A 20,268-nucleotide genomic window follows, 5' to 3' on the forward strand; every position below is an offset into this window, starting at 1 on the left:
GTCTGGCCAAGTCAAATGTGTGTGTAGGGAACGGAAGAGAAAGCTATCAGCTATTGAAAGTATGTGGGAACCTTTAAACATAAGTGAAAAAGTTCAGAATTTTTGGTTCTAATGCTTCGTCTGTTTGCATTTGTACAAAACAACGTCAAGTCTTGTCCATAGATTGTCAGGTTTTTCCTGTTCTAACAAAGATCTTTTATAGGTAAAAGTGCTCAGGGTGGGAGATAATAAGATAACCCATACCTGCATCCGAGCCCCAGATGCTTCCATCCCTGTTGCTCAGAACTTCCTGTGATATGTAGAAATCTTCTGCCCAATCACTAGCTGCAGCGGGTTTTTCCTATGTGTTGGGGTTAAGAACAGGAAGATCTGAGCAAGAGGGATGGAACCAGCTGGGGCTTGGCTACAAGTAAGTATGAGTTATCTTTTTTTGTCCCCTCACCATGAACACTTTTTCATATAAAAATATTTACTTTCACAACCTATTTAAGGACCAGGCAATATAGATATACATGAAAATTGTTGGGACTGATAAGATTTATGAAATTCATTGCTTTGTTTGGAGTGGTGGTGAGTTCCCAATACTCATATTGTAGCTGAGAGAAATGAAATCAAGGCTTTGACTTATTGACTCCTTTCTTTGTAAATAGATATTGATCATCTTCCATCCAGCAGATTTTCAATATGGTGCACGTCAATACAACGCATCCACCTTCATAGAGGATCTGCTGTAGAAGTTCAATGCTATACATCTCCCCATCAAGGTGGGGGAATTCCTTGGTGGCCAGCTAACATACAGTGATCAATACTGAATTTTTGAACACATGTAAGGACTGACTTGGACTGTATATTGAGCGCTGCATTTAGTCTAATTTTGTCTTTTTCTTGTTTATATCTTTAGTGTTTTGTATAATCATGCATGTTTGATACCATCTTTAACCCATTCAGGACAGTGGGTATGCCCTTGTGTCCTGGTAGTTAAGGATTCAAGGCGTACCTGTACACCCTGGTCCTGTTACTGCTGTTTGAAGCACGCACACGAGCTGTGCGTGCTTCATACGGGCTTATTAACCGCTTCCCTAATAAAACTTTTAGTCACTCCCCTTTTCCCATATTTTAAAATAAAATAATGTAATAAAAAAGAAACATATATGATACTGCCACGTGTGTAAATGTCTGAACTATTAAAATATAGTATTAAAATATAATTAGTTAAACCCCACGGTCCAAAATTGTGCATTTTTGGTCACTTCATATACAAAAAAATAAAAATAAAAAGTGATCAAAAAGTCCCATCAAAATAAAAATGGTACCGATAAAAACTACAGACCACAGCGTAAAAAATGAGCCCTCATATAACCCCTTATGTGGAAAAATAAAAAAGTTATAGGGGTCAGAAGAGAACTATTTTAAACATATTAATTTTGGTGCATGTAGTTATAATTTTTTATAAGTAGTAAAATAAAATTGGGTATTTTTGTAATCATATGGACCTACAGAATAAAGATAAGGTGTCACTTTTACCGAAAAGTGCTCTGCGTAGAATTGTTTCTAAATGGCCCCAGCGGATAGGGGATACGTCTTTTTCCACAAGATTCTCCTTTAAGTCAGAGATCAGAAATAGGTTTTCTAAACTGAACAAATCTTTTAATCTTTAAATATAGTGTTAGCGATCATTTTGAAGCATAGAAGTGTAGTGTATTGAATACAGATTTGCAGTAACATGTGTCCTTTGTTGGGGATGGTGTCCTCTTCTCTGTCAGATATTTCGGATAAAGAATCATTTGGGGTTTTAATCTAATTGGATTATGGATGTAAAGCTTCATCAGGTTAGGTAACTGCCTATTGCAACCTATTATATTATTTATTTCAGGTTCTAATTTGAGCTGATAAAAAGCTAGTATCCTATCAGTCTTGTCAACCGGTGACATCATATTTTATTTGCTGTTTGCTGCATTTCTTTACTGTACATTCTGTGATATATTACACCTGATGGCCGGTGTCTCTTCTACGCTTGTACCTACAATACTTTGTGGTATATTGGATGTTAAAACATGTTAAGAACTACCGTAGAGCATATTGTTATTCCATAGTGCTACAGTCAAGCCGAAAATGGTAATTTTTAAGTGTTTTTATGGAAGATAGCAAAACCAGGAATAACAAAACCTTATATTGAGAAAAGACACAATGTTTGGGATGTACTCAATCTGGTGGACGACCGAGAACTACTAGTCGGGGTATAATCTCCTTTCTACCCCAATGAAGTAATGTATGAAATATGAATGATAGATTGACTGGTTCTCAAGGTTTTAAGAAGAAAAGATGGTGTACGTGTATGAATGTAGTTATGGATGTGTTAAGTAATTCATTTTAAGAGTTAGAGAAGTATTGTTGGTGGTGTAATGTAGATGGATTTGAACTGATGAGTTATTGGTGGTGTAGTGTAAATAAGTTATTATCAGTTTGAAGGAATAGTGGTTATTGTAATTAAATGGTGTATAGGTGTAGTGAAATGAGAGAAAAGAAAAAAGAGAAGAAAGAAAAAGGGGAGACAGAGAAAAGAAAATGAAGAAAACTTGGATAGATCAAAAATTGGTACAATTTATTATAATTTATAAAAAGGCAAGTGCTGGGCCCTAGCACTTATACTTTCCAGTATTTTCAATAAAACAAAAGTAAAAATCAAAGTGACAGTAGTAAGCAAATAATCAGCAGAGTCCATAGACTTAAGCACTAATCAAACTGTGTTTCATATATGATCTCGGTACTCCGACCGAGTAACAGTTCACCACAGTTCAAGCGACGATATTATAGCCATATAGTTATATCCACTGTGTAGAAGTAGCGGTACTGCGACCGCAGAAACAAAGTAACAGTCAAACAATGTTGCGGGCGCGACTCCCAAAATACAATGTACCAGCCGACAGCGGGGGAATATGATCGCGGTGATGTGCCCGCGCTGACAACTTGCAAAGTCTAAGCCGACCGCCGGGGAATATGATCGCGGTACTGTGACCGTGCTGGTAATGTGCAGAGCGAGGAGGCCGTGTGAGAGCAGTCCCACAGTGGGCCGCAGACTGGGAGGCTCCAGCGGCTGCAAGGCTGAATTTTGCAGGTAAGGGGAGAGTAGTGGTGGTACTATGTACCTCTTACCCTATACCTCCGGTGCCTCGGCGAAGTACTTCCCTGCTCCAGTAGTGGTAAGCTGTCCGTCCTCGCTCTGGTGGTGTAGCGGCTCCCTGCGGCTGTGGCTATGAATGAGCTTCTCCTCGTGGTGTTGAGCGCATGTGAGGTCACGGTCGCGCTGTGATGATCCTCTGTATCTGTCTTTGCCTCGAGGTTGAGCTGGTTGCTGTAGTTCTTGTAGTAGCGTCTATTGGCCTAATCTGCTGAACGACTAGATGCGTTTCAGACCTCCTGGGTCCGTCATCAGTAGTGAGGACGGACCCAGGAGGTCCGAAACGCGTCTAGTCGTTCAGCAGATTAGGCCAATTTGATTAGTGCTTAAGTCTATGGACTCTGCTGATTATTTGCTTACTACTGTCACTTTTATTTTTACTTTTGTTTTATTGTAAATACTGGAAAGTATAAGTGCTAGGGCCCAGCACTTGCCTTTTTATAAATTATAATAAATTGTACCAATTTTTGATGTATCCAAGTTTTCTTCATTTTCTTTTCTCTGTCTCCCCTTTTTCTTTCTTCTCTTTTTTCTTTTCTCTCATTTCACTACACCTATACACCATTTAATTACAATAACCACTCCTTCAAACTGATACTGTAATAACTTATTTACACTACACCACCAATAACTCATCAGTTCAAATCCATCTACATTACACCACCAACAATACTTCTCTAACTTAAAATTAATTACTTAACACATCCATAACTACATTCATACACGTACACCATCTTTTCTTCTTAACACCTTGAGAGCCAGTCAATCTATCTTTCATATTTTATACAAAACCTTATATTGGTTTGTTTTGGGTTGTGCAGTGATTTATAAATGTAAGATGACACTAAAATGACATGCGAAACACCACCTGGCTATTCATGACTCGCTGTTATCTGTTAGAAAATAGAATTGAAGCAGGAAAGAGACATTTTGGCTACTATAGTTTTCCTCCCACGTCACATAAGGGATCTACCTCCAGTGGGGGTGACGTTGCACGTCTTAATCTAAAAGGGGAAAGTAAAGGAAAACATGTTGTTGTGATACACCTACACACAGCATGCACATATATTGAAGCACCTGTTGTGTGGACACCATGTAAATATATATACAGTGTAGTAATTGATTTCTCATACTATATACTCACTATACAGTTCACATTTGTTTATATATATATATATATAATATTATATATATATATATATATATATATATATAGTGACAGAATGGTTGCTAAACTGAAGAATATAGGAGTGTCTCCTATCAAGGTTGGGTCTAAAGCCCTAAAATAGGAGCAGGATGTTGGAGTTGGATGTTAGAGCAGGATGATAGAGCAGCTTCCACTTCAGATACGTTCCACTTCTGCTAGGAGTTGGTTAGGCTCATCAGAAGCCACAAGAGACCTCTCACAGAGATTGCCTTCCGGTGTGAGACACAGGTTAGGTCCGGCTTGTGAGAGCTACAGTCTGGAGAAATCCTAAGTCTGGTGAGACAAGCCGAACAGGTTTTTGTTTTTTCTAATGTGCTCAGTGTTTCCAGTGTTTGCCTTGGTGGATGAAGAATAAAGCTAACCATTTTAACCCCTTAAGGACCGGGATTTTTTCCGTTTTTGCATTTTTGTTTTTTGCTCCTTGCCTTTAAAAAATCATAACTCTTTCAATTTTGCACCTAAAAATCCATATTATGGCGTATTTTTTGCGCCACCAATTCTACTTTGTAATGACGTCAGTCATTGTGGCCAAAAATCTACGGTGAAATGGGAAAAAAAATCATTGTGAGACAATATTGAAAAAAACCTGCTGTTTTGTAACTTTTGGGGGCTTCCATTTCTACGTAGTACATTTTTCGGTAAAAATGACACCTGATATTTAATCTGTAGGTCCATATGGTTAAAATGATACCCTACTTATATAGATTTGATTTTGTCGTACTTCTGGAAAAAATCATAACTTCATGCATATGCGTACATGTATATATAACATATTCATATATATGAATTTTTTATATATATAACATGATATTGTACTATGTATGGATAATTGAATTTAAACCATTGAGAAAGGGCTGGAGATTTTCCATATACATACCCTGTGTGTTTATATATGTATCTTTTTTGTGATCAGGTATTTATATGTAATAGGTGGATTATATGTCTGGATCCATGCCGCTTTTTATATCTATCCCGATTCTTTGTGTGTGTTAATGATCATGTGACTAGATATCTGTGTATATATGTCCATTACCACACCATGTTTTTATGCCATGACTAAGGGCTCAACAGCCCGAAACGCGTAGGCTATTGTCTCCTGTACCATTTGCTATTCTGCATGTTGAATAAAGCACCGGATTTTACCTGCTACTATTGTGCCGGATCTCATCTATTGTTTATATATAATATATTGGTCCGAGTGGAAGAAGACTGCAGCCCAATACATCACACTGTAGTTCAGTCTATCAACAATCAAGGCAGGACATTGCTGTGGCTGGTGATTTAACTGAGCTGTAGTGTTGCGTGTTGGGCCCTCAAAGCAGGAAGAAAACTGCAGCAGAGGATGGGACAGCCATAGTGGTGGCAGTGGGGAAAGGGCACAAGGTAAGTTGAGTTTTTTTTTTTGGTCTTTCATTGTGGCAACCTGGGTGTATATATATATATATATATATATATATATATATATATATATATTTATATATTAGAGGGGAAAAGTTAGCCCGAATATCCCTTTTAAGGTCCAAACTTCATCAGATTATAAAATAATATGGAAGATGGGGTCTAAGATACAGTTAGGAACCATACAAATAGTTTCTTGAGCAATGTAGACAGTTTATTAATGCAAATCTATTTCCATGTTAACAAGAGGGACAAAAGTAGGGACACTTGGGAGGTGTGCATCATGTAAGTGTAGTGGTGCAATCCTTACAATGGCTGAAGACTGCACAGAATGCTGCAGTTCTTATCTTAAAATGATACCTGGGAATTCGCCGGGGTTCAGTTGTGTGGTATCTGAAGAAATATCAGGGGAAATAACTAGTGCGGCATTAGCATTCCACAAATCACTTCTCAATGTTAAATGAAAGGCAGTGATCACAAAGTGAGAGCAGAAGCAGACACAGCCAGGTAAAGACTTGCCTCCCGATAGCTGTCTTTTGTTCTACATCAGTGATTTTCATTGACAGCCGCTGTGTATTCGCTGCACGTCATCCTTATTTTTACTATTGTCTTATTTGCTGCTCATTGGTTGCATTGTAGGTGTGATGCATTGTGGATTCTTTACACCGCTAAATCCACACTACTTTATTCTAATAGTTTAAGCGCCTGTCTCATTACAAGCTGGCCTAGTCATCTGTATGTATAATGTGTAGGCTCACCTATTTGGTGATCCTACACAAAAATGTTAGGAAGCTGCATGAATAGCACTTCTTTGATGTAGACTTATTATTGGAATCCCTCGCTTTAGCAGCAGGAGCAGGCTGATAATAAGATACCAGATTGCGTGCTTTTTCACATTCCCTGCTGCTTACCTACAAATCTTTTACCAGAATAAATGCTGTTATAAAACTGCCTGCAGTCCCCTGGCTTGTCGGCTATATTCTTGGAATGTCAGTAATAATGCAATAGCCCTTGTATATTTCTGAAGGTTTAACCAATGGTAAAACTAAGCACAGACTCCATTTTATTGTAGCATGGCCTCTGTTGGGTATCGGTACATGGCGTGCTATACATTTATGTTCTTTAGACTATTTACTCCTACTGAAAGCTCTAAAAAGCAGTAAGAAAAACGGTCTAGTTTTTTGTTAAAATCATGTATATGTATACCAGCAATGAGTTAACATGGTTAGCAGTTACTGTGGATAAATCTCCACAGTGCCTTGTGTCCGTAGTTTACATTTATATACCTTGTTGGGTAGGGTAGCAACACAAAGCATAGACAGATGACTGGGAGAGGTAGAGTAATAACACAGAGCATACACGGATGAGCAGGAGAGGTAGGGTAACAACACAGAGCATACACGGATGAGCAGGAGAGGTAGGGTAACAACACAGAGCATACACGGATGAGAAGGAGAGGTAGAGTAACAATACAGAACATACACGGATGAGAAGGAGAGGTAAAGTAACAATACAGAACATACACGGATGAGAAGGAGAGGTAAAGTAACAATACAGAACATACACGGATGAGCAGGAGAGGTAGAGTAACAATACAGAACATACACAGATGAGAAGGAAAGGTAAAGTAACAATACAGAACATACATGGATCAGCAGGAGAGGTAGGGTAACAATACAGAGCATACACGGATGTGAAGGAGAGGTAGGGTAACAATACAGAGCATACACAGATCAGCAGGAGAGGTAGAGTAACAATAAAGAGCATACATGGATGAGAAGGAGAGGTAGAGTAACAATACAGAACATACACGGATGAGAAGGAGAGGTAGGGTAACAACACATCATACATGGATGAGCAGTAGAGGTAGGGTGACAGCACATCATACATGGATGAGCAGTAGAGGTAGGGTAACAGCACATCATACATGGATGAGCAGTAGAGGTAGGGTAACAGCACAGCATACATGGATGAGAAGGAGAGGTAGGGTAACAGCACAGCATACATGGATGAGAAGGAGAGGTAGGGTAACAGCACAGCATACATGGATGAGAAGGAGAGGTAGGGTAACAGCACAGCATACATGGATGAGAAGGAGAGGCAGGGTAACAGCACAGCATACATGGATGAGAAGGATAGGTAGGGTAACAGCACATCATACATGGATGAGCAGTAGAGGTAGGGTAACAGCACATCATACATGGATGAGCAGGAGAGGTAGGGTAACAGCACAGCATACATGGATGAGAAGGAGAGGTAGGGTAACAGCACAGCATACATGGATGAGAAGGAGAAGTAGGGTAACAGCACATCATACATGGATGAGCAGGAGAGGTAGGGTAACAATGCAGCATATACGGATGAGCAGGAGAGGTAGGGTAACAACACAGCATACACGGATGAGTAGGAGAGGTAGGGTAACAACACAGCATACACAGATGAGCAGGAGAGGTAGGGTAAGAACACAGCATACACAGATGAGCAGGAGAGGTAGAGTAAGAACACAGCATACACAGATGAGCAGGAGAGGTAGGGTAACAGCACAGCATACACAGATGAGCAGGAGAGGTAGAGTAAAAACACAGCATACACAGATGAGCAGGAGAGGTAGAGTAACAACACAGCATACACAGATGAGCAGGAGAGGTAGGGTAACAACACAGCATACACAGATGAGCAGGAGAGGTAGGGTAACAACACAGCATACACAGATGAGCAGGAGAGGTAGAGTAAAAACACAGCATACACGGATGAGTAGGAGAGGTAGGGTAACAACACAGCATACACGGATGAGCAGGAGAGGTAGAGTAACAACACAGCATACACAGATGAGCAGGAGAGGTAGAGTAACAACACAGCATACACAGATGAGCAGGAGAGGTAGAGTAACAACACAGCATACACAGATGAGCAGGAGAGGTAGGGTAACAACACAGCATACACAGATGAGCAGGAGAGGTAGGGTAACAACACAGCATACAAAGATGAGCAGGAGAGGTAGGGTAAGAACACAGCATACACAGATGAGCAGGAGAGGTAGGGTAACAACACAGCATACACAGATGAGCAGGAGAGGTAGAGTAACAACACAGCATACACAGATGAGCAGGAGAGGTAGGGTAACAACACAGCATACACAGATGAGCAGGAGAGGTAGGGTAACAACACAGCATACAAAGATGAGCAGGAGAGGTAGGGTAAGAACACAGCATACACAGATGAGCAGGAGAGGTAGGGTAACAACACAGCATACACAGATGAGCAGGAGAGGTAGGGTAACAACACAGCATACACAGATGAGCAGGAGAGGTAGGGTAACAACACAGCATACACAGATGAGCAGGAGAGGTAGGGTAACAACACAGCATACACAGATGAGCAGGAGAGGTAGGGTAACAACACAGCATACACAGATGAGCAGGAGAGGTAGAGTAACAACACAGCATACACAGATGAGCAGGAGAGGTAGGGTAACAACACAGCATACACAGATGAGCAGGAGAGGTAGGGTAAGAACACAGCATACAAAGATGAGCAGGAGAGGTAGGGTAAGAACACAGCATACACAGATGAGCAGGAGAGGTAGGGTAACAACACAGCATACACAGATGAGCAGGAGAGGTAGGGTAACAACACAGCATACACAGATGAGCAGGAGAGGTAGGGTAACAACACAGCATACACAGATGAGCAGGAGAGGTAGGGTAACAACACAGCATACACAGATGAGCAGGAGAGGTAGGGTAACAACACAGCATACACAGATGAGCAGGAGAGGTAGAGTAACAACACAGCATACACGGATGAGTAGGAGAGGTAGGGTAACAGCACAGCATACACAGATGAGCAGGAGAGGTAGGGTAACAACACAGCATACACAGATGAGCAGGAGAGGTAGGGTAACAACACAGCATACACGGATGAGTAGGAGAGGTAGGGTAACAGCACAGCACACACAGATGAGCAGGAGAGGTAGAGTAACACCATTAAGCCTCCTGGGAGCTGATGAAAGTCTCCTTTCTCCTACATTCCTAATATGCTGTGAGGAAAGGTTTGGTTTGATTAATGAAAATCTGACAGAATGTGATCATCTTCATGGGTTATTCTCGCTCTGCTGGATTTGTGCAGATTTTCTGAGAAGCCATCTAATAGCGTAATTCACTGCTGTACAATAAAATGATGTTACAGCCCGCACATGTGAATGAGGCACTGGATAGTCTATCTCTATATAATACCTATACTATGTATTGATGATTTGTTAAATAGACTTAGATACTAGGTCATTATTTATGACTTACACTAAAGTGTTTTTTCCTAATTGAGTTTTTTTTTTTTTTTTTCATTGGGAACCATATGTTGTTTGTTTTCCTATTTTGGTTCATACATTATTTATTCATCTAACTGATCATTGGTTCTTGTTATATTGCCTTGTTTCAATAACCTCTTTAGCCTACTTTTATACCTCATTTACAGTGGCCCAGATAAATCAATCTCTCTGAGACAAAAATATTTGATTTGCCGATAGTGACCCATTTTGAAAATTGAAATTGAAAATCAAAAATACATTTTTGTCTCAGATAGATAAATAAACCTAGGCCTTGTGCACATGGAAGCACTGCTCTGTTGACCGTGTTGTGTCCCGGTACAGAATGTACAGTTCCTAAAGTCCCCTCTGCTAGAGTCCCTTAAGTCCACAGGGCTCTCCTGCAGGATCCCCCTAGGTCATTATTATGATTTCTATTGTACATTAATTCTGTATGTTTATTATTGTATTGTATTTTACAGTGAATATAAGCTATGTGCAAAGGTTATTAGGATGTGTAAACTGTATAGGACTTTCCTAAGGTCATGTGATATGGTCATGTGATATGTGATCACTTGATACCCAGAGTTCCAGAGGCACAGGTAACCACAGGCAACCAGCTACCAATGGGATTTTGTCCAGCCCCCTGATATATAAAGGGCTGTAGTCTCCCCACTAGCTCTCGGTTCCTGCTCTTCTTCCTGGACACTAAAGCAAGCACAAGTCCTGTACAAGTTCAGTCCAGTCCAGCTGGGCCAAAGCCACATCTAATCTGTAAGTCTCATTTATGTCTACAAGTCAAGTCTCTACTGTCCCTACCAAAGTCATAACAGTAGCACAGTGGCCTGCATCATCATTATTACCATTACAAGTCCAAGCAAGCCTGAGAGGTTCCCTGTGTCCCAGTCACCTCTGTGGAAGTTGGCTATCTGTAAAGACTGTTATACTGCCTTCTTCAGTAAAGTTCTAGTTGCATCTAAACCTGCTTTCATTTAATATATGCTGTTTCTGGGTTAGTTGTTGGCGGTGCCCTACACGCACATCCTGGCTTCACGAACACTACAAGGGATTATATTACCATCTGTCCCTGGGCTATTACCACCTGCCCTACTACTACCTGCACTACACCACCCGGGTACCACAAGCGCCATAGGTGCCCAGGTTGTAAGGGATCCAGCATCTTTTTTTTCCTATGACAGAGCAGAAAGAGTAAAGGAAATTACTATCAATGCTACTGTATGTTATACAGAATCCACCCTCTTTTGATTTCATTCAGAGGGACACCAGTTTTTATCCTATCAAATATGTATAAAACTCCATCATATTTTGTATTTGGGTGTATTCACACCACGTTTCTGAGGCCGGCGACTAATCTCATTCATTTACATTTGCTGACCGGAGTGAGATAGTGACTCCGGTCGGCTCTTTTTTGCCCTGTATCCAGTTTTGTTGCGGACTGAAAACTTTCCCAGCCGGACCGGCAGACGGATCTCCAAATTACGGTGTGAATACACCCTTATAAAGGTTTTCACCCTAGGAGCAAATCTAGAATACCTCCAAAATGTAGCATTTTATGTAGCACATGCCATCGATGCCTTTGTGACATGGAGCTGCCACTGTTCACCCTCCTGCCCATGGCTCTGCGTTGTGGGGGTCTAAGCAGTATCATCATTAGTATTATAGGCAAAATCCCTATTCCCCTTATTAGTCCAATTTACTGTGAATTGTAAAGTGTGCCCCCCATTTGTAACTGATCATCAGAACTAGAACTGTGCAGGTAGTATTACTGCATTTTCCTATTGGTATATTAGCAGTGTGTGACTGCAGACGGTGTGTAATTTACTTTATAAGGACTTGGCAGCAATGTACATCTGAGGTTTTCTTTTTTCCACATTCCATCCAGTAGGACGTGAGTAGTGTATTCTGAATGTATCAGACCTCCCAGTACTTGATGGCAGTGGGTGTTCTGCTTCCCCCTCAGCATGCTGTGTATGCAGGGTGAGACTAGTGGGAGGGACTCTTTATAAGGAGATTTAGAGGATTTACATCTCACACGGAGGCATCAGATGTGTTTAAATATGAGAGAGAGAACATCAGGGATATGCTAGATAAAGAGCCTGATGCAGTCATTCACTTTCCTGCCTTTGACTATATATCTAAATACATAGGCTTTATCACTTTTTTTTACAATAAATACAAAAATGATTTGTTATTTGGGTGCAATACACGTTTCCTGTATCAGTATAAGGTACAACAACTTCAGTTGCATTTAAATAGGATTTTCCCATTAAGGCAACTTATGGCCTTTCCTAAGACAGGGTCTAATTCCTGAGATATCACAAGAAGGCTAGGTTTCCACTTGGGTTTTTTTCTGGCAGTTTTTGGAATACTGCCACTGTAGTTTTTGAGCCAAAGCCAGAAGTGTATGCAAATGGAATAGGACATATAAAGGAAGGACTTACGCTTCTCCTCCTTTATGGATCCACTTCTGACTTTAGCTCAAAAACTGCAGTGGTAGTTTTCCAAAAACTGGAAACTTAGCCGAACAGGGGTACTAAATGATAGTGCTTAAAGCATACCTGTCATATCCCATAAAAATGTTTTTTTTTTTTTTTTTTTTTTTTTTTTTTTTAATATATCACTCAGTACCTAATCCTAACCATGTACATCTAATTTTTATGTATCTAGCACCTTTATTTATTTTTTTATTACACTTTTAATTTAGCTCACTAGTCTGAATTCCTCTCAAAGGGAGGGGGCGTGGCCTCACTGTGCAGGTCTCCGCCCCCTCCCTCAGTATGCTGTCTGCTCACATCTCCCCTAGGATTAGCAAAACTCCCAGCTTGTCCTCACTGTCGGGACATGCTGGGAGTTGCAGTATTGCTAACCCTAGGGGAGATGTGAGCAGGCAGATGGTTGCATCTCCCCTAACATTAGCAAAACTACAATTCCCAGCATGTCCACACTGTCAGGGCATGCTGGGAGTTGTAGTATTGCTAACCCTAGGGGGAGAGATGTGAGCGGCGGCCGGGGGCTATGGGAGGGAGAGATGTGAGCGGCATACGGCGGCTATACAAGCGGCAAAGAAAGGGCTGATGCGGCGGCGATTCTGGCAGCTGCACCAGCCGACATCAGCTGTTTTCCCCTGTGCGCTCCTGGCACTCACAGCATCAGTATTGCTAGGAGTGCTCTGATGTCGGCTGCAGTGCAGTTTACTTACCCTCTGCTCGCTCCTGGCTGCCATCCACTCACACAGGCAGAGTGAGGAGGCCATGAGCAAGCACAGCAGTGCTGGACCTGTTGTCAATAAAACCTGGGTCCATGACGTAGGTGATGACAGCTGGACATGGCTGAACTGGCATGTGTCCAAGCAGGGAGGGGGACCCCTAGTGGCCAGTTTTTTGACTGGCTTTTTCAGCATGAAATCATTAAAACATACATATCAAAAGTTTTTGTATCTGACAGTGCCAACTTAAACAGAGCTCTGATAGAGTATGCACACTGCTCTATTCAAACTCTATGGGGAGAGATTCATCAAAACCTATACAGAGGAAAACTTGCCCAGTTGCTCATAGCAACCAATTAGCTAGCTTCTATTATTTTTAGGAAGGCCTGTGAAAAATGAAAGAAGCAATTTGATTGGTTGTTATGGGCAGCTGGATAAATTTTCCTCTGCACAGGTTTTGATAAATCTTCCCCATATATGTGACTTCAAATGATACAAAGATACTTGGCTTGCAGAATTCAGCTTTTTTCAGAAGTCCCATTAAAGGGGTTTTCCACTTTCTTCCAGCACTACCATAAGCCACTTGGGCATAGTTCACCAGAGCTTCACAGGTTGCCACTGTAGTCCTCTTCCCCTCCTACATGACGACATCATGGAGCTGGTGGATGTTAGATACCTTGCGCTACACCACCTTCCATTTGAGAATGTGCCACAGATGCTTAATAAGGTTTAGGTTTGGAGACATGTTTGGCCAGTCAATCACCTTCACCCTCAGCTTCTTAGCAAAGCAGTGGTCGTTTTTGGAGGTGTTTTTTTTAATGATGTTTAAATAGCCCTGCAGAAGCTGGGAGTCTGCTGCAGACTGGCATGGCTGGGCAGCCGGCTCGATGACAATGTCTGCACAATGGATGGATTCCCGGTGTCCTACAGGTATGGCACGGGATGCGTCCGGCCGGATCGGTGGTGATGGTGGTAAAGATGCGGTGATTGGAGCGGTGAGCGGATGCAGACGATCGGCAGTGATACCAGGCGGCGTCCTCACGGCTGGGTCCGCGTGCCTGTACAGTGGTCCCAGTTATAGTTTGGAGTTTATATAGTCTCTATGCTTTGATTGGTTGCCATTTTGGGTATATTGTAATTCGTTGACGGGATTACAGGTGAATAAAGATATTAGGAGAGTGGAAACAAGACAAAATATAATAATTATATATACAACTAGTCTGTGAAATTTTTATTTTTAAACATGTGAATATGGATATGGAATACGAAGTGTAGAAAATATAGAAAATATAAATCCTATATGGAGTTGAAAACCTTTATAAATGAATGGGTGGAGTAGAATACAATAAATACATCATAAAAGTACGACTGTTGTAAGGGTATAAGGATAATAATACCAACGTAAATATAAATACAGCAGTATATAAATATAGAGTTAAAAAAATAGAGTAAAAAATATAAATATAAATACAGCAATAGAAATAAAAATATACCGTATATACTCGAGTATAAGCCGAGTTTTTCAGCACGATTTTTCGTGCTGAAAACGCCCCCCTCGGCTTATACTCGATTGAACTGTCAATCCCTTCATCAGTGGTCTTCAACCTGCGGACCTCCAGGTGTTGCAAAACTACAACTCCCAGCATGCCCGGACAGCCGATGGCTGCTAGGTGTTGTAGTTATGAAACCTCTGGAGGTCCGCAGGCTGAAGACCACTGCGGCCCTAGTCATCATCCAGCCCCCTCCCTTTTGTTTTTTACTCACCTCCCCTCGGCGGGAAGTTAGGGTGAGCTGGTCCGGGCCATCTATGCTGCAGGGACCGTCCGGTGGGGAGGATTAGTTGTTGCGGGCTGTCCATATTCACCGGGGGGGGGGCCTCTTCTCCACGCCCGGCCCCGTACTATTGACGTTGACGACGATGCACAGGGACGTTGCGCATAAACGTCCCTGTGATGAAAGGGGGGGGATGATGACGAAGGCCACAGCATGCTGGGAGTTGTAGTTTTGCAACATCTGGAGGTCCGCAGGTTGAAGACCCCTAATGAAGGGATTTACAAGCGGTGATGAAGGGGGGGGGGGGGGGGATGATGACGGGGGTCTGGATGATTACGTGGGGGGGGGGGGGGGGGTGATGTATTTCCCACCCAAGGCTTATATCTAAAATACAGTCAAATACAGTACAATGTGGATTTCTGGTGGAGATGGTTTAGGCCATGTGAGCTGAGTCCCTGGACACATCCAGACGCTGATATGCAGCCTGGTACTGGATGGGGCAAGGGGCCAAGCTCACCATGGGGACATCACAGATGTACAGGTATAAAAAAGGTTAAAAAAGACTGGAGAGCAGGTACCGTATTTTTCGCCGTATAAGACGCACTTTTTCTTCCCCAAAACTGGGGGGAAAAAGTCGATACGGCGAATACACCCCTAACGCGGGGGTCCCTGCGGCCATCAACGGCCGGGACCCGCGGCTAATACAGGACATCACCGATCGCGGTGATGCCCTGTATTAACCCTTGAGATGCGGCGATCAAAGCTGACCGCCGCGTCTGAAGGGAAAGTGACACTAACCTGGCTGTTCAGTCGGGCTGTTCGGGACCGCCGCGATTTCACCGCGGCGGTCCCGAACAGCCCGACTGAATAGCCGGGTTAGTGCTTACAGGACACCGGGAGGGACCTTACCTGCCACCTCGGTGTCTTCTCTGTTCAGGGATCCCCTGTATGGCCGGCGCTCTCCTTCCTCGTCGTCGCGTACGTGCATCGGCGTGCGTAACGACGTGATGGTGGCGACGGAGAGCGAGGATACCCGGCCGACAGCAGAGACGTTCCGGAGCGACGGGGACACGGCGACAGCGATCGACATCCAGGGCGGCGGCGACTGGTCCGGAGCGGCGGGGACACGTGAGTATTACCTCCTGTGCAGTGGCCTTCAATCTGCGGTCCTCCAGATGTTGCAAAACTACAACTCCCAGCATGCCCGGACAGCCAACGGCTGTCCGGGCATGCTGGGAGTTGTAGTTTTGCAACATCTGGAGGTCCGCAGGTTGAAGACCACTATTGGGTTCAAAATCTTTATTTTTTTAGATTTTGCACCTATAAATTGGGTGCGTCTTATATGCCGGTGTGTCCTATAGGGCGAAAAATACGGTAACTACATTGCAAAAATATCTAGAGCAGAAGCCAGGAAGATTTACGAATTTGAGTCCATGGAACCAAAGGAATTAAATTCAGAACTAGAAGTTTTCGGATTTCTGTGATGTCCCCATGGTGAGCTTGGCCCCTTGCCCCATCCAGTACCAGGCTGCATATCAGCGTCTGGATGTGTCCAGGGACTCGGCTCACATGGCCTACAATGTGGCATCCAACAAAAACTATTGCAGTGAATAATAACCATTCAAGAACCATCAAAGCGCATCCAGGTGGCTGGAATATGAACAAATCAATCCATTCATAATTTATTTAATCTATTTATACTATTCTTCACATTATACCATTGTATATGCTTAATTACTAGTCCATAGCAAGGGCCCTGCTTGGACTATATATATCACTACTTTATTTTTATTTCATTTTACTTTATTTTTTCAATTTTCATTTTAATAAATGCTAATATCTAATTACTTAATCTAATATACAACTAGTCTGTCATTTTTACACACCATATCTATATTTATATTTTATTTTTACTATATATATGTGTGTATCACATTTTAGTATTTACAAGTTTAAAAGACGCACATTAACCCCTTCCATGTTAAAAGTTCAAACCACCCCCTTTTCCTATATAAAAACATGTAAACATAATAAAAATAAACATATTTAGTATCGCTACATGCGTAATTGTACAAACTATTAAAATATAACATTATGTATCCCGTACGGTAAATAACGATTAAAGCTATTAAAAAGTCAGATCAATATCAATATGGTACCGATACGAAAAACTGATTATGGTGCAAAAAATTAGCCCTCATACAGCCTGGTATGCGAAAAAAATAAAAATAAAAAGCTACACGGTCAAAAAATGGCCAAAAAAAGTAAATAGTAAAACATGACGGAAACTATACAAATCTGGTATTGTTGTAATCAGGCTGGCCTAAAGTATCACTTCACCGATTTTATATAGATATGTATATATATATATATATATATAATATATATATATATTTTTTTGGGTTCAGAGAATGTTATTGAAAAATTAAAAGGTATCATTATAGTAGGTAGTTATGGCTATTATAGGGTGAGGAGAAAAAAATGAGTGTAAAGGCGAAAATTGGTCCGGACAAGTGGATTGTCTTAAGGGACAAGTAGATTTTGCTCAGTTTTAGTCCCGTGGACAAGTAGTTTTTTTATAAAATTTCCACACCGCTGCCTTATATGGGTCTGAAAGCGTTATGATTTTTTTAGAAGAGGAGGAAAAGACGAAAATGCAAAAACGAAAATTTGTTGAGTCCTTAACCTGTTCAGGACCCATGTCGTACCGGTACGTCATGGGACCCTGGTAGTTAAGGACCCATGACGTACATGTACGTCTGTGGGAATTTCAGTCCCCGCTGCGCAGGCAGGCACCCCGCGCAAATTCCCAGGAGGGTCATCAGACCCCCCCATGTCTGCGATTGCGACGATTTGCGCAATTCCGGGTCATACGAGTCTATGGTGACCCGGTGACCCAGAAAATAAGGGGGATCTGGGTTGTCCAAGACACCCACGATCCCCCTGAAGGGATAGGAGTGAGGTGGCAGGGGTGCCATCCCTCCTATCCCTGCTATTGGTTGTATAGACCCGACGACCAATAGCAGATCGGGGGGTGGTTTACTTTCGGTTTCCCCGTTCTGCCCACCCACAATATGCGGGGAAGAACGGGGAAACCGAGGAGGACTGGTGCCTAAATCCACTTACCCATCCGGTGGCAGCAGAGGAGATGATTGACGGTGGAGATCGGTGGGCGGCAATGACGTGCGGCTGGCTCCCTGGATCCTACGGAAGCCAGTGAGTTGCCTAGCAACATCTGGAGGGCTACAGTTTGAGACCACTATACAGTGGTCTCTAAACTGTAGCCCTCCAGATGTTGCAAAACTATACAGGGGTCTTTAAACTGTAGACCTCCAGATCTTGCAAAACTACAACTCCTAGCATGCCCACACAGCTGTTTGCTGTGTGGGCATGCTGGGATTTGTAGTTTTGCAACATCTGGAGGGCCACAGTTTGCAGATCACTGTGCAGTGGTCTCAAAACTGTAACTCTCCAGATGTTGCAAAACTGCAAATCCCAGCATGCCCAAACAGCTGTCTCGGCATGCTGGGAGTTGTAGTTGCGTACCTCCAGCTGTTGCAAAACTATAACTCCCAGCATGTACTGATAGCCGAAGGGCATGCTGGGAGATGTAGGTATACAACAGCTGGAGGCACACTGGTTTGAAAATACTGAGTTAGGTAACAGAACCTAACTGAAGGTTTTCCAACCAGTGTGCCTCCAGCTGTTGCAAAAGTACAACTCCCAGCATGCACGGTCTGTCTGTGCATGCTTGGAGTTGTCCCCCCATGTGAATGTACAGGGTACATTCACACGGGCGAGTTTACAGTAAGTTTCCTGCTTGAAGTTTGAGCTGTGGCAAATTTTTCGCTGCAGCGCAAACTACTAGCGGGAAACTCACCGTAAACCTGCGCCAGTGCAAATGTACCCTAAAAACACTACACTAACACATAATAAAGGGTAAAACACTACATATACACCCCCTTACACTGTCCCCCCAATAAAAATGAAAAATGTATTGTATGGCAGTGTTTCCAAAACGGAGCCTCCAGCTGTTGCAAAACAACAACTCCCTGCATTTCCGTACAGCCACTGACTGTCCAGGCATGCTGGGAGTTTAGCAAAAGCTGAAGGCATCCTGTTTGGGAATCACTGACGTAGAATACTCCTATGTCCACTAGGGGTGTGAATCGCCAAGAATTTGGCGATTCGATTCGAATCGCGATACCAGTGTGGCGATTCGATATATCGCGATATATCGCGATACCGTCTAGGTGACGATACATCGCGATATATCGCCCACCTGGGAGCATTCATAGATCCCAATAGACGCCGCTGTCAGCTTTGACAGCGGCGATCTAGTACTCCGGCGCGCACTTTTCTCATGTTATCCCGTCCGGGCTGCAAAATAAAATAAAACGCACTTTATCTTACCTGCCAACGAGCCCGCGGAGCTCCGGTACAGTCCGGTACAGGTGTTGGGTCCCCGGGCTGTATTCTTCTTACTTCCTGTTAGTCCGGCACGTCACATGGAGCTTCAGCCTATCACCAGCGGAGGCGGGACATCGCTGCGGCTGGTGATAGGCTGAAGCTCCATGTGACGTGCCGGACTAACAGGAAGTAAGAAGAATACAGCCCGGGGACCGAACACCTGTACCGGAGCTCCGCGGGCTCGTTGGCAGGTAAGAAAAGTGCGTTTTATTAAAAATTCCACATCCCTAAAAGAATCGATTCAAAAATATTTTGAATCGATTCTGTATCGGCAAATGAAAAATCGCGATTATCGCGAGAATCGATTTTTTCTTACATCCCTAATGTCCACCCCTATGCAATCCCTAATTTAGTCCTCAAATTGTGCTCTCTCACTTCGAAGCCCTTTCGTATTTCAAGGAAACAGTTTATGGCCACATATGGGGTATTTCCGTACTCGGGAGAAATTGCACTACAAATTTTGGGGTGCTTTTTCTCCTTTTACCCCTTATGAAAAGGAAAAGTTGGGAACTACACCCCTCACGGAATGTAACAAGGGGTATAGTGAGCCTTAACACCCCACAGGTGTTTGACGAATTTTCATTAAAGTTGGATGGGAAATTGAAAAACATTGTTTTTCACTAAAATGCTGGTGTCACCCTAAATTTTTAATTTTCATAAGGGAAAATAGGAAAAAAGCCCCCCAAAATTTGTAACCCCATTTCTTCTGAGTA

The 20,268-nt window shown here is 42.6% G+C and overlaps 1 protein-coding gene across 2 annotated transcripts in view; it reads left to right on the plus strand.

The window, feature by feature from the left end:
- The window catches only part of SDC3 (syndecan 3), a 124,458-nt gene that overhangs the window by 18,512 nt on the left and 85,678 nt on the right, over positions 1-20,268 (plus strand). Inside the window, exon 1 of one of the 2 annotated variants that reach the window (XM_056557233.1) lies at positions 10,840-10,860. The exons of the other annotated variant lie outside the window; for it this stretch is intronic. The gene's annotated coding sequence lies outside the window, so the exon portion shown is untranslated. Of the gene's footprint in view, positions 1-10,839; positions 10,861-20,268 lie in introns of those variants that run through there. 2 annotated transcript variants of the gene reach the window in all.

The sequence above is a fragment of the Hyla sarda genome, chromosome 2 (assembly GCF_029499605.1).
Source record: "Hyla sarda isolate aHylSar1 chromosome 2, aHylSar1.hap1, whole genome shotgun sequence".
NCBI lineage: Eukaryota > Metazoa > Chordata > Amphibia > Anura > Hylidae > Hyla > Hyla sarda.